Here is a 15,559-nt window from a genome sequence, read left to right as displayed (position 1 = left end):
CTGTGTATGCCTTCCCTGCTTCTTGAAAAAATTTTACCAAAAGTGAAATTTCACAGTTTTTCATGTTCAACTTTATTGATAATTTTCTCATAGAAAGAAGAGAGAAACGTAAATAAACCACTGCACCAGTCTTTTACCTTGAGAAAATATGATTAAATTGCTTTTTGTTTCATCCTTCCAGGACCAACAGTTTTTTAGTTATGATTTTTTCCGCAAAACCTTATAATCACAAAAATAGGTGTGTGCACCATAACAAAAATGGCTGCAACAGGTAAACTGCTTAAATAAAAAATTTTAAAAAAATATTTAATGTCATGAGACGTGTAGGAAACAAGTGAATAAGTTTCAATTTTATTTGAATTGGTCAAGCAACCAGCTTATGTTTTTTTGAGACACTTCAAATGGATTGACCCAATAATAAAGTGCATATAAGGAATTTTTTGAGTTGTTTTCACCTAGTCATTTATCTGGGGGCCAGCATTATATTATTTATATTCAGAGATTAAATGTCACTCATTCTTGCAGACTATGAGAGGTAAACTGGACTTCTTTTCTGCCTCTGGATGCTAAAATGGCTTGGATACTTTTTTCAGTTTTTTACTTCCTTGTACAAAGTAAAGAAAGTATTATGATGGTAAAAAATTTTGGTTTTCAGATTTCAACAGAAATAACCATTTTGACCATCCTGGAATCCATTTTTACTAGTTTCAGCGTGACATCTGTATGTACATATGTATCTCACATAACTCAAAAACGATTAGCAGGAGAATGTTGAAATTTTGGATTTAGGACTGTTGACATCTAGTTAGTAAAAATGTAGACGTAAGTACATCACCATTAATATTATTTATGGTAAAACTACTAACATTTAACTACATACAAAAAAATTCAAGCTGTGTATAACTCTTCTTGCTTCTTGAAAAAAATTTACCAAAAGTGGAATTTCACGTTCTTCATTTTCATCTTTATTGGTAATTTTCTCATAGAAAGAAGAGAAATCGGTACATAAACCACTGCATCAATCTTTAACCTTGAGAAAATATGATTAAATTGCTTTTTGTATCATCCTTCCAGGACCAATAGGTTTTTAGTTTAGTTTTAGTATTTTCCCTTCCCTTACAATCATAAAAATAGGTGTGCACACCTAAACAAAAATGGCCACCACAAGTAAACTGCTTAAATTAAAAACTAAAAAAACAGTTTTAAGGTCCTGAAACATGTAGGAAACAAGCGGGTAAGTTCACCTTTTTTTTTTAATTGGTCAAGCAACCAGCTTGTTTTTTTGGGATACTTCAAATGAAATGACTCTTAACTACAATTGCCACAACTCAAACCAAATCTAGAATAAATACTAACTTTGTTTTAAACCATAAATTATAATCTTATATGAATTAAAATCCTCAGACAAAATAAAAGTTTGAGAGTAGACAATCAAGTAAAAGTTTTGTTTTCCTAAATAATAATTTCTGCCTTCAATAAAAAGATGTTATTTTTTATTTGATTTTTAACAAACATTTGCTCACTCGTTTCATACATGGAACAAATGTCAACAATAATAAAACTTGATAAGAGTAAAAAATTCACTGAAAAAAGTTATTAATTAAATAAGAAAATGCTTACATTTTTGAAGAAGCTTCAGTCTATATGATTTTAGTATACTTTGTTAAAAAAGTTTGTTAAAAACTACAAACAGTAGTAAGAAGATTATAATATTTGTACAGAATTTAATTATGAAACTTCTTTGTTAATTTTGTAAAATATACAGAAATACTTTGGTATACTGTGTAGAAATAATCTTCTTCACTGAAGAATTGTCTAGATCTTCACCATTTCATTAATGTGATACTTTATTAAATATATTTTATGTATTGATCAAAATAAAATATTTATTCCCTGTTATCTAAGTATATTTGGATACTTAATCACTCTATTCTAAATACAATGCATTCAAAACTGTATCACAAGTAGCTTTTTACCAAACACTCAATGTAAACAATAAAATGCATCAGCTGTTGAATAAAATTCTTCTTTTCATTGAGTTGTGAAACTGATTTTATCTAAAAGCATTTACAAATACTACAACTAATAGAAAATGATATCTAAAAACTTTTAGAGATGTAATATTAGGATAGAATCCATTACAAGTCATAGAAAATAGCAGCAATTCTTCATATCCTTTGTGTAAAGATTACTGAATTGGAGGTTGGATACTGAATCCAGTTTCATAGTCAAACTATGACCTTTACAGCAGTCAAAAAAAAACAAAGTCACTGATGTGGTTCACTGAAACCTTTGCTACTTTAATATAATCTCATAACTACACCTACCATGATTACTTAAACAATAACATATTGACAAACTAAAGGTTTTCTAGGGTTATCTTGCGATTGTGGAAGAAAAGAAATTTATTCTTTTCATTGAACATGACTGCATTTTGTTAACATTTATACAATTATTGTACTGTTATTTAACGTTCGTTAATTACTAATGACTACAAATGGAATAAGATATCACAAGCGGCCTCCGACAAATACAATGAATTAACATTACACTGACCAGACCAATTTTAATCGCTTAACGTACAAGATACACAATGAAAGGGATATCAGAGAGGGCTCCTTGGCTGAGTTTTTCCTTAATAACTTCCCCTTCAAAATGTACACAACCCACTATGAATATCTATGATACGGAATGTATAGAAACTATAGAAAAATTATGACTTAAGATTCAATATCTTTCTTTCTTTCTTTTTCCTGTTTAGCCTCCGGTAACTACCGTTTAGATAATACTTCAGAGGATGAATGAGGATGATATGTATGAGTATGAATGAAGTGTAGTCTTGTACATTCTCAGTTCGGCCATACCTGAGATGTGTGGTTAATTGAAACCCAATCACCAAAGAACACCGGTATCCACGATCTAGTATTAAAGTCCGTGTAAAAATAGCTGGCTTTACCTGGACTTGAACGCTGGAACTCTCGACTTCCAAATCAGCTGATTTGGGAAGACGCGTTCACCACTAGACCAACCCGGTGGGTCAAGATTCAATATCTAAAACAGATTATTTTATCATTTAATATTACAGATTCGATATCTACGTATCTAAAAACAGAAAACATTACTCACAATAAAATGTAATAAATATTCTATTGAAACTTAGTTTCACAAATTTGCTGTTAATTTTTAAACACTACTAAACATAACCTACTAAACACAACTTGCAATGTAAATACACAACTTCTAATTCCGATCAGTCATGCCAACACTCAATTTCAACAAATTTATCTTGTAGGATCCAAATTGAAAAAAAAACTTTTCTAGTAAATATTTAACTGTATTCCATTTAACTTGTTCAACCCCCCTTTCAGTTTTATTCACAAAATATTTAAATTACTGTTTTTAAATAAATGATTTTCTTGTCCGAATAAATCTCAAACCGCGCTGTAGTTAAATCAAAACCCACTCCGTCTTAGTATTTTTCATGATTTAGTTAATATTTATATTGAACACTGTTCACGCATACAACACGCTGTTTGAAAACAGAAATCTGTCTCAAAATTTATTTTGAAAATTGGTTATCATTCTTTTCTTAGACAAAATATTATTTAGGAGAATAGAACACATACCGCATGTGTTCGGGATGAACTAGATGTTTTGCATGTCCACGATGACCCAGGAAAAATCGATTCAACCACACCGATATGATATATCTACATCCAATGATAAACTGTGAAAAAAATTAAACATTAGGTGTCTTTTAAATTTGATTGGTTACGTATCCACACCACCCACGCGGTGGTGGATACGTAATTCCAACCACGGCGCGTTGAATTTTTTTTTTATTAACGACTGAAATCTCTCCCCAGAAGGCCTACTATAAAATACTCGTATTATTATTTTTTATTTATTTTTTATTTTGTTATGTAATATCTACAACAGCAAGTTCTTTAATTATAAACTCATCACAGTTGCCAAGGAAGTCGGGATACTTAATAAGTCCTTTCATGCCGAATGAGGTCTGATTAACGTTCTTCTAATTCGTCATAATTACATTTCATCATACGCATTTAAAGTTTTGTTGTGATCGTTTATCAGTTATTTCCCACATTACATAACCGTTTCCCCTATTCTCATAAACGGTGTGTACATGACGATAGTATCATGAAAGATGAGACAGTAAGCAGACGTGTTGGTATATTGTTTTTTGTTTCAAATGCCGTGTTGAAATTTTTCAATGGTTGGATGATGACCCATTTCTTCAGCTTCCAATCTTCAGTTCGTTTCCATCAAAGTGTACAGCGTACACGCTATCCATGTTATTTTCTACGTCTCTAATGGCATCCAACATATACTCTTGCACTAACCCTTCTCAAATGCTAGTCTTCTGATAACTGATGGTGTCGGTTCATCTCCTCCCACAACTCTTTTGTATCTTCTTTTTTAATATCATCTTCATCATCATGATTATCGTATCTTTGTTGGTGTTGTGTTGAAGTCTGGTTAAATCGCTTAAAGTTTAGACTATTGGTTTAAAATTCTTTTGTATCACTTGATCCGTTTCTGTTATTCCTTGGGCAATAGCGCAATGTTTTTTTTTAAAGTAAGGAAGCACCGAAAAAAATCAATGGAACCTGTAAAAGGAGGTAAGTTAAGATTTTATTTACTTTTTAAAAATTTCTGTAGCTTAAAATGTTTTTCCCATCAGCTGATGAAGTCCATAACTGTAGTCCTCATTAATCAGATTCTTGTTTTTATTGTTTCGATTATGCAATTCTTACAGTTATATCTTCAGTTATTTCTTCTTTCTTAATATGATATGCACCCCTATCGTACTTTTTACATAAAATTGTCCTTCTTCTATTCTAGTCATATGCCCAAACCAAACTAAATTAAATCTTTCATTCTACGGACTGCTTCACAATCAGCATTTCAAAATAAACATAAGGCAGAGGATTGTCTTACCCAGTAAAAATTTTATTCACTGATTCAGCAAGCCTTTGTTTAACTACATGCACAATCATAAGAAAGGGCTTTTTAATAAGAGTTACAGTAATAACCCCATTATTAAGAAAGGTTGCTAATTCTCATTTCTTTTTACTTATATATGCTATTTATACACCAGATTCCTTGTTAACTGACTAGACGAGACCGAGCAGTTAAGCAAACAAGTTGATTAAATGAATTATTTTCCTATTAACAGCAATACTACTAGTAACAATCTGAAAATTCTTAAGATAATAATGGTACTATATTTTAATTATAATTACATTTTTTATACATCAAATAAACTTTTGTTTAAAATTTTAGTCCATTAATAACAATGAACTCTCTCTATGAATCATGAGACCTTGTCAATGGTGAGGGGGGCTTCAGTGCTCAGTGATACAGAGTAGCTGGACCAATGGTGCAACCATATCAGAGAGGTATCTGTTGAGAGCCAGACTAAGGAATGATTACTGAAAGAGGGCAGCAGCTCTTTAAGTAGTTGTTAAGGGCATAGGTCAGGAGGACTTAAATGGCCATGTCAACATTACTCAATCTTCTGAATACTGCACAGCTGAAAGCAATGGAAACTACAACTGTTTTTTTTCCCCAAGGAAAGTAGCTCTACATTTTCATGTAACAAAGTTGAAGGTGCCTTCCTCAGCAGAATATTCCAGAGGTAAGCCAGTTCCCTGTTTGGATCTCCAAGTGAGGAATACTAAGGAAGGGTACTAGAAAATTAAAAAATAACATTCTACGAGTTGGAGCGTGATATATTAGAAGTCTAAAAAAGGCTGGTAGGTTAGAAAGTTTAGAGGGAAATGGATAAGTTACATGTACATATAGTAGAAATTAGCAAGGTTTTGTGGGAAGAGGAAAATAACTTTTGGTTAGATTAGTTTAGAATAAATAACTCAGCATCAAATAAAGGGCAGGCAGGAATAGGTTTTGTAATGAACAAGACAATAAGGAAGAGAGTAGAGTATTTCAAAAAGCTTAGCAATAGAATCATTGTAGTAAGGATAAAATCAAAAACCTAACCCGACAACGATTGTTAACATATATGCCTACAAGTACCCATGATGATGATGATGAGTTAGAGTGTGTATAAGAAATTGAAGAAGCAATTAAAATATAAAAGGGAATGAAAATGAAATAATAGTTGCAAATTGGAATGCAAGCATTGAAAAAGGCAAGGAAGGAAATATTGCGGGTGAATATGAGCTGAACAAAAGGATAAAAGCGGGGACCGACTTATTGAGTTTTGCACTAAATATAATTTAGTAATTGCCAACACCCAGTTTAAAAATCATAATAGAAGAACATACACATGGGAAAAGCCAGGTGATGCTGAAAGGTATCAGATAGATTATATCATGGTTAAACAAAAGATTTAGAAATCAACTCGTCAACTGCAAAGCATATCCAGGAGCGACCAAATATAGCTATCATTATCATTGATAGGAACCAAATTTAGTGACAAAGAAATCTTGTAGATTGGGATTTAAAAACCTGAAGAAAAGGAGTCAGATGTATTGATGGAATTTAGAGAAGCTTGAGGAAAAGGAGGTAAAGAAGATTTTTGAGGAGGACATTGCAAGAGGTCTGAGTAAAAAATATAAGGTAGAAAATATAGAAAAAGAATGGAAGAATGTTAAAAAGGAAATTCTTAAATCAGCAGAAGCGAACTTAGGTGGAACAAAGAAAACTGATAGAAAACCTTGGACATATTGCAGCTGATGGATGGATGGAGAAACTATAAGAATGCTAGTGATGAAGAAAGTAAAAGGTGCTACGGCAATTAAGAAATACTATAAACAAGAAGTGCAAATTAGAGAAAAAAGAGTGGATTAAATAAAAAAAGAAATCAAAGAATTTCATAGAAATGAAAAGAGACATGATCACTGGTAAAACAGACGGAGGATACAGGAAAGTTAAGGAGAATTTTGTGGCAGATAAATTAATGTCTAATAATGTGTTAAATAAATATGGTACAGCGATATAATATAAAAGAAAAGGTTGATAGGTTTGAAAATATTGAAGAGTTATATGATGGAAATAAATTAGAAACTGGTGTTATAGAGGAAGAAGAGAAAGTTGAAGAGGGTGAAAAGAGAGATACAATACTGAGATCTAAATTTAATAGAGCATTAAAAGATTTAAATGGAGAAAGAATCCTGAGATAGTCAGGATACCTGCAGAATTACTGTGCAGTGCAGGTGAGAAATCAGTAGATAGATTATACAAAGTGGTGTGTAATATTTACGAAAAAAGGGAAGTTCCATCAGACTTCAAAAAGAGTGTTATTGTCACGATACTAAAGAAAGCAGGAGCAGATAAATGTGACAAATACAGAAAAATTAACCTAACTACTCTTGCATAAAAAATCTTAACAAGAGTTCTGTACAGAAGAATTGAGAAGAGAGAGAAAAAAGTGTTAGGAGAACACCAGTTTGGTTTCAGGAAAAATATACGGACAAGGGAAGCAATTTTAACTCTCAGATTAATAGTAGAAGGAAGATTAAATAAAAACAAACCAACTTAGATGGCAGTTATAGACTTTGAGAAGGCATTTGATGATGTAGAATAAAATGTTCAGCATTTTAAACTATCAAGATCTGTATGAAGGTATCTGTTAAAAAATCATCGCCTGGTAAGTTACCTCCAGCTATCCAGGCTTCCCCCCACCATCTCCTCTTCAAGGATATGAAGACTGATGAAGTGTCCAAAGAAGCAAAGCACTTTATAAAAGTTATCAATACTTATAAGAAAATCGGATAGTATTTGACAAATAATCTGCACACATAATTTTGTATATAACAGAAAAAGAATATTTATATGGATACAAATATTATTCAGTGAAATCTTTCCGGTCACTGTACTCGCCGTGAGAATGTCGAAATCCTACTAAAGGAAGAAAATCCTTCAATACAGTTTCTGCAGGAAACTCACTTCCTTCCCCAGGATGATGTATCTTTTTGCGGTTACATCTGTGAAAGATGCGACCATTAAACTGAGGGCAGAGGACGTGAAGGTGTGAATGTTTTCCTGGAAGCAATCGTATTAGCCACGCCTATTCCACCAGCGACAAACATTCCTGCCGTCTCACTGAAGATACTTGCGCCATTTAAAATAAATATGCACAACTTATATCTTCCGCCAAATTCCGATATCAGTGAGTATGATCTGTCCAGTCTGTTTTCAGACATTTCATTTCGCTGCCTAATAATTAGCAATTTCAACACCGATGAATCATCATCATGTTCTCAAAGCACTATAGTTAATCAACTGAGGGAGAACTTAAATCTCTTCTTACTGAATGATGGATGGTACAGATTTATGTCATCTTCATCAGGTACATTTTAGTGCATCTATCTGTCCTTGTGTTCGTCATTTCTACTCCTACGTCTTACCTGGAAGAGATCACTGATCGGTTGTTATCTCAGTCGTTAGTAGTAATTGTTATCTCAGCGGTAATAGTGAACGCGACAAATCACAAGATCCCTTAATCGAATAAGAAACACAGAAATGTAAACTATTGTGTTACACACCAAATGAAGAGATCGGAGACAAGTTTAGAAAATACTAGAACATTGGACTCGAAAAATAGACGCAACAGAAACTAAATGAACACTCTTTATTATTAACCAAGGACCGAAGAAAAGGGTGCCACAAGGACCGGCTTCGTCGATTGTGACCATCAAGAAAGAAAGAATGAAGTAGGAAGTCTGCCTACGCAAACTTATTGAAACAGGTCAAAGGTAGTACTGGCGAAGATTTTGCTGCGTATATCTTACCTGTTAAAAAAGGCAGATCTGAAACTTTGGAGTTACGGGTCATCGACTCGCCAGCAAAAAGAGATGAGGTTAAGAGACGCCTGAGTTCTAAATTTGCAGATGCTGTGGTAGAAGATAGGCCACATGAAGGCAGAATGATAGCTTTATACGTGAAAGATTTAGATATTGACGCCACTGCCGAAGAATTCACCGCGGCAATTAAAAATGTAGTTTATGACATCTCTTCGAGAAAAGAAGTAGTTTCGAGTCTCTTCGAAGCGACCCGCGTTCGGCACAACACAAAAAGAGACGGTCCTATTCCGGGCACGAGATGCCAAGATTCTAGACGATAAATACAGAATTAAACTAGGCTGGCATTCTTGCCGTATCGAGGTTAGATCTGATGAAGCGAAATGTTATAAATATTGGGGCTTAGTTCGTGGTAATTCACGACACGGCTAGAAGACCGGGCGCAGGCGGCCTTGTCAACCGCAGAGGGGTGGATGAACATTCAAAATTTAAAGATTTCTGTGTCCAAGACGAAGTTTATGCTTCTTAAGGGTGTAGACAAATTATCGTACATTCGTAACCCCCGTATTAAATATAAATACTGTGTAATCAGTCGAGTTAGAGTTCATAAGTACCTAGGTGTTTTGTTTGATGAAAAGTTGCTCTTTGGTAACCACATTAGGTAAGTAGTGGCGGTCGCCGTCTGATGCACAAACTTAGGAGGATTGCTCGGAATGACTATGAGTTGTCGGGCCGTCAAATGTACATGGTGTACCGAGGTGTCTTCGAAAGCATGACCTCTTACGCGGCGCCCGTTTGGACGCATAGATTGAATATGAATAGAGTATTTATTTGAAATTAAAGTAGTTTCTAGTGCAGAGCCTTAATTATATGCAATGGTGTTTTTAAAACAACCTCCTACGAGGCTACCATCGTATTCGGAAAGGCTCTCCCAATCGATTTACTGATGAAAATTCGGGCAGTCATGTCCCGAATAATCACTGACCTCTTCGTAAAGTCATGGACAAGCCATGAGTTTGCGAAGAGGCAGGGAGGCTGAGGTATTTAGGATACAATTTCGAGCCGGACCAGTACCGGAGCGGAACGGTGATCACATTGCACCGGATCTAAATTTCGTTCAATTGCCCATCTCCCGCAGAGGCTGCAGAGCCTTGCGATGGAAGCATGGCAACTGGAATGGGACACCACAGCTAAGGGAAGATCCCTGCATAAGTTTATCCAGGATCTGGAGGGATGGTATACCTCGAGCTCCTTTTTAAGAGCAACGGGTGCTCACCAACCACGCTAACTTGAACCAATAATATCTGTTTCGGTTCCGCCCACCGCTGATGAGCTGTACGTCTGCGAGGAGGTCCAGTCAAATGAACATCTAATTTTGACCGTCCTGCTCTAGGGGGGACCAGTGACCGGGCCCCCTGGAACTTAGAGGTCAAGGGGAAAATTGGCCACTCACAAGAGGCGAGTTAAAGTGGCGAGAGCCGCATTGTCGCGTAGGAGTTCCCAGATACAGTTGATTGGTTCAAACAGCATCAGTAGTTTATTTAACGGAAAGACTCTTACCGCATGGCCGTGGGAGGCTAACCCTGAGTATAACTGACCACCAGCCAATTATTATGACTCCAAGCACTGTAAAATGGTGGACAGGTACTTACTGGCATTCAGCGACCTAGGTGTGGCAGCGAATTGCTGCCTAGAAAAAATAAATTTTATTATGGATGTCATACATATTTTTAGTAGTTGACGGGGTGCGCATACCCATTTTAGTAAATATATGATAAGTGAGCGGTTGGGACACGAAAACCGGTGGTGTATGGCACCGCGCTTAGTCCGCTCACGCTGTTAGGTAAGCTCTAGGAGCTATGTTATGATACTGGTCGCTAAACTGTTCGGGGTTCATTAGATGATCTACTGTGGCGAAAATCCGCTATGTTCGGGACAATTAGGGTGTTTCTCTCAACAGTTGTTTGTGGAATGCCAGTCTCACGTCAAGTTGATTTCTTCGACTACGTGCAATGCTTTCATTTGTTCCACAGCTGCTTCAGGGATGTATGGGTCCTGGTGATTTTTAATGTTTAATAGAAAGAAATTTTTTTTGTTTCTCAACGAAAGTTTTGTGCAAAGCGTAAATTGTATACCTACCAAGAGGTTTCTTAACGTACTCTGTACAAAAATTACGTTGAACCGCAAATTATAAAACCAAAACATAGTGACCATGTTCCACACCAGTAAATATATCAACTTTTAAAACATGGTGACCGAATTAGGTGCTAATGAACTAAGTGAATCCAAAACTTGATGTGTTTTGCTATGAGACGAGAGCTCATCTGAATCAGTAAGTTATCTAAAAAAATTTTATATTCTTTTTATAAATTGTTAAGTCCTTTTTGAATCACCAGCTACAATGTGTAATTTTTCTAATATGTTTATATTCATTAAACATTTAATAAGAATGATATATCTGAAGTAATTTTTTTTGTCAAATTTAACCAACTTTTATATTAAATTTAACTGAATATTTTGTAACCTGTTCAATAACACTGTACATTCTTTTGATCAAATTGTATGTTCTCTGGGTCAAAGTTACATCTACAGCTGATTAAGCTAAGTTTATGAGATTCTTAAACAGTACTGGATCATAATCCAAAATTCTGTATATACTTCATGCTGAAGTTGGTGAAAATATACAGGCCTACTTACTGGAGTAATTTTGTTGTGGTCAGCATTCATAACAATACCAAAGTTCACACAGTTTGATTAAGCCAGGACAGAAATGAATTAGAGCGGCAAAACTTCAATCTGACTGTGTATTTGGCCAAGGAATTTTATGCAACAGGTTTATAGAGCTAATAAAGTTATTGGATGTTATCAGTATTAATGGAGATTATGTTAAAAAAAGTAAAATGGTTTTCAAGAAGACATCTTGTTGAGTATTTTTATGACAAGCATACACGATTTACTTAATGACTCCCTCCAGGTGTACCTGGTATAAATGCTTAAATTATAAATTTAAAAAAAAAAAAATTAATTATTTAACAACTCAGTAATAATACCATGGATAAATTCCAACACTATGTTCGTACAGTAACATCTACACACACGTCTGGGGCGGGCAACAACACAGTACTTTGGTACCTTTACTTATGTCGGCCTAAGAGGCAATGGTTTTGCTCAGGAGCTCCCTATGGAGTAAGGGATTGACGGTACTTAGGTGGTTGTGATTGTGTTTCTTGGTTTCACTGTTTGGGACAGGGGTAAGAAGCATGATTGTGATCTACTTTTGCTGATGCTGGGTAGAGTGCTCATTCCTCTTCCTGGTTATGGAGTCGTATTTAGTGTGGGCTGCTATGTGCTTGCTCCACCAGAGTCTCGTGCCGCCAGTGTGTCAGTCAGTTGAACCCTTGGTGGGGATTATCCCATGGATAAGGGTATTGGGGCCCTTACTCCTACATGTGAGCCCTGGGATGTTATCATGGATCAGGCAGTACCCGATTCCCTAGTCAGGATTAAATTTATGAGGAAACCCAGGTACGATCAATCATCTGGGACACGCCAAACTGTCTCTCTGTCTGTACCTTGACATATTAACTGGCGTAAATATAGGCTATGGAGACTTCTACATCAACAACTTCTGTGGCAGAGAGTTGTGTAAAACCCCTCGTCTAGCGAAGCCTTTGTCTTCAAAAACAAAGTATTTTCAAACATAGAGAAGCCGGATTGAACCAAAGTTTCAAGTGAAAGGAAGCACAGTGATACCAACATATTTGGCTATTTGAAGAAAGGACAGAGATTGTAGCAAAAATCAGTCCATTCATGATAACTTGAGGCATCACATTAGCCGACGGAGTAGTGGTAAAGGAGGTTTTAGACTGTCATTGGACTGTTTGTAGAAATCATGAATGATGTACAATCATTACGGTTACTGAAAGCTAATAAAACTGGAGTATTAGACACTGAGGTCATGCTGGATGGTACATTAAATAACTCAAAGGGTGTTATGTGGAGGGACTTATTGAACTGCACCAAAGAGGAAATTGATGATGAGTTACATGTACAAGCTGTGCTGATGATTAGATACTCAACGAAACAGAGAAGTTGTTCCCTCCTAGTTGCACCTTTTATAAACTGAAGTGTCTAGCTAAAACAAAAGCAGGATTTCACAGATTGATTAAAGGATTTCAGATTCTTTTATCCTGAAATCATTATGATGCTTTGGATGTCAATGATTCAGACCTACAGTGACAAAATATATCAGGAAACAAAACTGCATTTGTGGCGAGTCATTGCATCCTGATGACCCATGCAGGGACCTTCATGTGTGTCAATTGTCATGGGCACCATTCTGTGAGATTCTGGAACTGCCCAACTTACAAGGAAGAAGTAGTTATTCAGGAAGTGAAAACAATTCAAAATTTAGCCACTTGGAAGCTAGGAAAATTGTGCTCAGTAGAACACTGAAGGTTGTGACATATGTGCAGGCTGCTGCAGCCCCGATACCTCTAAAGGATGTAATCTCTGAACTAGGAATGGTCCTACCAAACATAGTCAAATGTAGCATCAATTAAAAATTGAATAGTCGACCATCAAGAGGAAATAAACCAAAATTGATGCAGAAGAAAGCAGACTCATCTGAAGAAAAGATTATATCTTTAAGCCTAGGCATGAGCCTATGACTAGTAATAAAGTAAAGCAAATGGAAGCCAAAATTGAGAGAAAGCCTGAGCCTACTAAAAAATTAAAAGTTCAGATTGAAAAAATTTCCACTAGGGAACTGCAAAACCAGAGATAAAATTATAATGAAAAGAGCATTAAGAACAAACAAAAATGCAGCCTCGAAGGCATGGAGACCTTTAAATGTGAAGACGTGCACTTCAGCTGCCTCACAAGCTTTAGTGGGGGTAGCATTAAGTTTTGATTCTGATACACCGCTGACCACACAATTGCAGCTGGTATCAACTGAAGCTGGCAGCAGAAGATCCTTTGTGATTTACTGCAATCATAAGAATCCATCACTGAGGCCTCTGGCATTTGACATCGAGGCCTTCAGGAAGTTGGAAAAAAGAATGGATGGCCTTAGGGTAAACCTAAGCGATAGATTTTAAGACATTAGTTCCTTTAGGGCACCATTGCCTGACGTTATGATCAATGGTCGAGTTATGCCGAAGTGTACAAGTTTTAAATATCTTGGATCTATATTGAATCAAAGAGGCGGCTGTGAGCAAGATGTGAACCATCGAATCACCGTGGCATGGTTGAGGTGGCAGCAGATTTCAGCTGTTCTTTGCGACAAGCGTATGCCTCCAAAACTTAAGGGCCGAATGTATACTACAGTGGTTAGACCCGCACTTACATATGGAGCAAAGTGTTGGACACGATACGAGCAGTTTGATCGAGATCTAACAACCGCAGAGATGAAAATGTGTCGAATGTCTCTTGGTGTAACTAAGTTGGACCACATCAGAAGCGAACAAATACGAGGCTCCCTTCAAATAAAAGAGTCGGTGGCGGAGAAAATCTCTCGAGAGCGAAACGATTGGTTTGAAAAGATTGATTCTCAGCACCCTTTAAGTGTTACAAAAAAGATAATGGCTCTTGATATCCCGCCAATCAGGAAACGAGGAAGACCAAAGAACAGTTGGTGTAGGCAGTTGGAAGATCGACGATTCAAACATGGCTTGACCCGGCAAGAGAAGGACGATAGAATGACACTCCGTTCAATGAGACCAAACTGAATTGAAATTTTTTACTGTTTTACTGCTTACCCTGGAGACTTTTGTCTCACAACAGGAATTATATATGTAATATTAGTCATTATGTAAATTAATAAAGCAAGGAAGAGAGAGTTCCTACACACTTTTAATTTAATGTTTTGATTTATTTTGTTATTTTTTGACATTTCAGTTAGAATTGGTCAAGTGTTTTAAATGCTTCTAACATGTTTCTTTTTATTAGTGCGTTAGTTATCAGTGGCAAGGGTCTTTTACATCCTTGTCACGTTGTGTTTCTTTGGGGTTTTAAAATCCTTTGACAAGGGTGATTAGCTATGACAAGACTAGCCTTCTGCCTATGTCGCTAGCATTTTCATCCAGGAGGGAAAGAGATTTTTTTTTCTTTTTTGATGTGGAAAAGGGCTAATGATTTTTATAACAACAAATAAGAAATATAATGAACACAACTATAATCTATTATTAACGTCATACATGAAACATGATGTAATGAGGAAATTATTTGAAAATAATATAAAATTTAAATAGCTATAACAATACATTACTAAATTTCAACTCTTCAAACATGTAGCTTAAACTTAGTTCTTTCAATGTTAATATTTCCTCAGGATATTATATAACAAATTAAATTCTTATTGTTTAAAATAACTAATCTCTTATTTTTTTAACTTCATTTAATACAGAATAAAAAAAGAAAAATATGTTATCAACAATACCCTATTAAATGTAACAAATAATAAAATAATAAGCTAAAAAATTATTTTAATTTTCTAAATAATTAACATTAAATTATATTTTGTGTACGGAAAGGGTACATCATGTAATACAAACAATTTTTAAAAATAACAGCAAATATTTTTAAACAAATAAAAATACAAATAATAATAATTAAGTCTATATTTTTAAGTCTATTTTCAAAACACATTTTTAAGTCACATTAAGGCACATTTTTAAGTCTAAAAGTTTCAAAATTATGATAAAAAAAATTAGGTTGTTTATAAAACTTCATATAAAATTCTGAATTATACTATAAACTATTTTATAAGT

General features: G+C 35.1%; 1 protein-coding gene across 1 annotated transcript in view; it reads right to left on the bottom strand.

Annotated features, from left to right (window-relative positions):
- The window catches only part of LOC142317963 (uncharacterized), a 212,881-nt gene extending 209,632 nt beyond the window's left edge, over nt 1-3,249 (bottom strand). The window contains exon 1 of the mRNA XM_075354495.1: nt 3,127-3,249. The gene's annotated coding sequence lies outside the window, so the exon portion shown is untranslated. The remainder of the gene's footprint in view (nt 1-3,126) is intronic.
- Nucleotides 3,250-15,559: the final 12,310 nt, after the last annotated feature.

The sequence above is a fragment of the Lycorma delicatula genome, chromosome 1 (genome assembly GCF_047948215.1).
Source record: "Lycorma delicatula isolate Av1 chromosome 1, ASM4794821v1, whole genome shotgun sequence".
Lineage (NCBI taxonomy): Eukaryota > Metazoa > Arthropoda > Insecta > Hemiptera > Fulgoridae > Lycorma > Lycorma delicatula.
The sequence above is the reverse complement of the archived record's forward strand: the minus strand, read 5'-3'. Positions and strand labels throughout refer to the sequence as shown.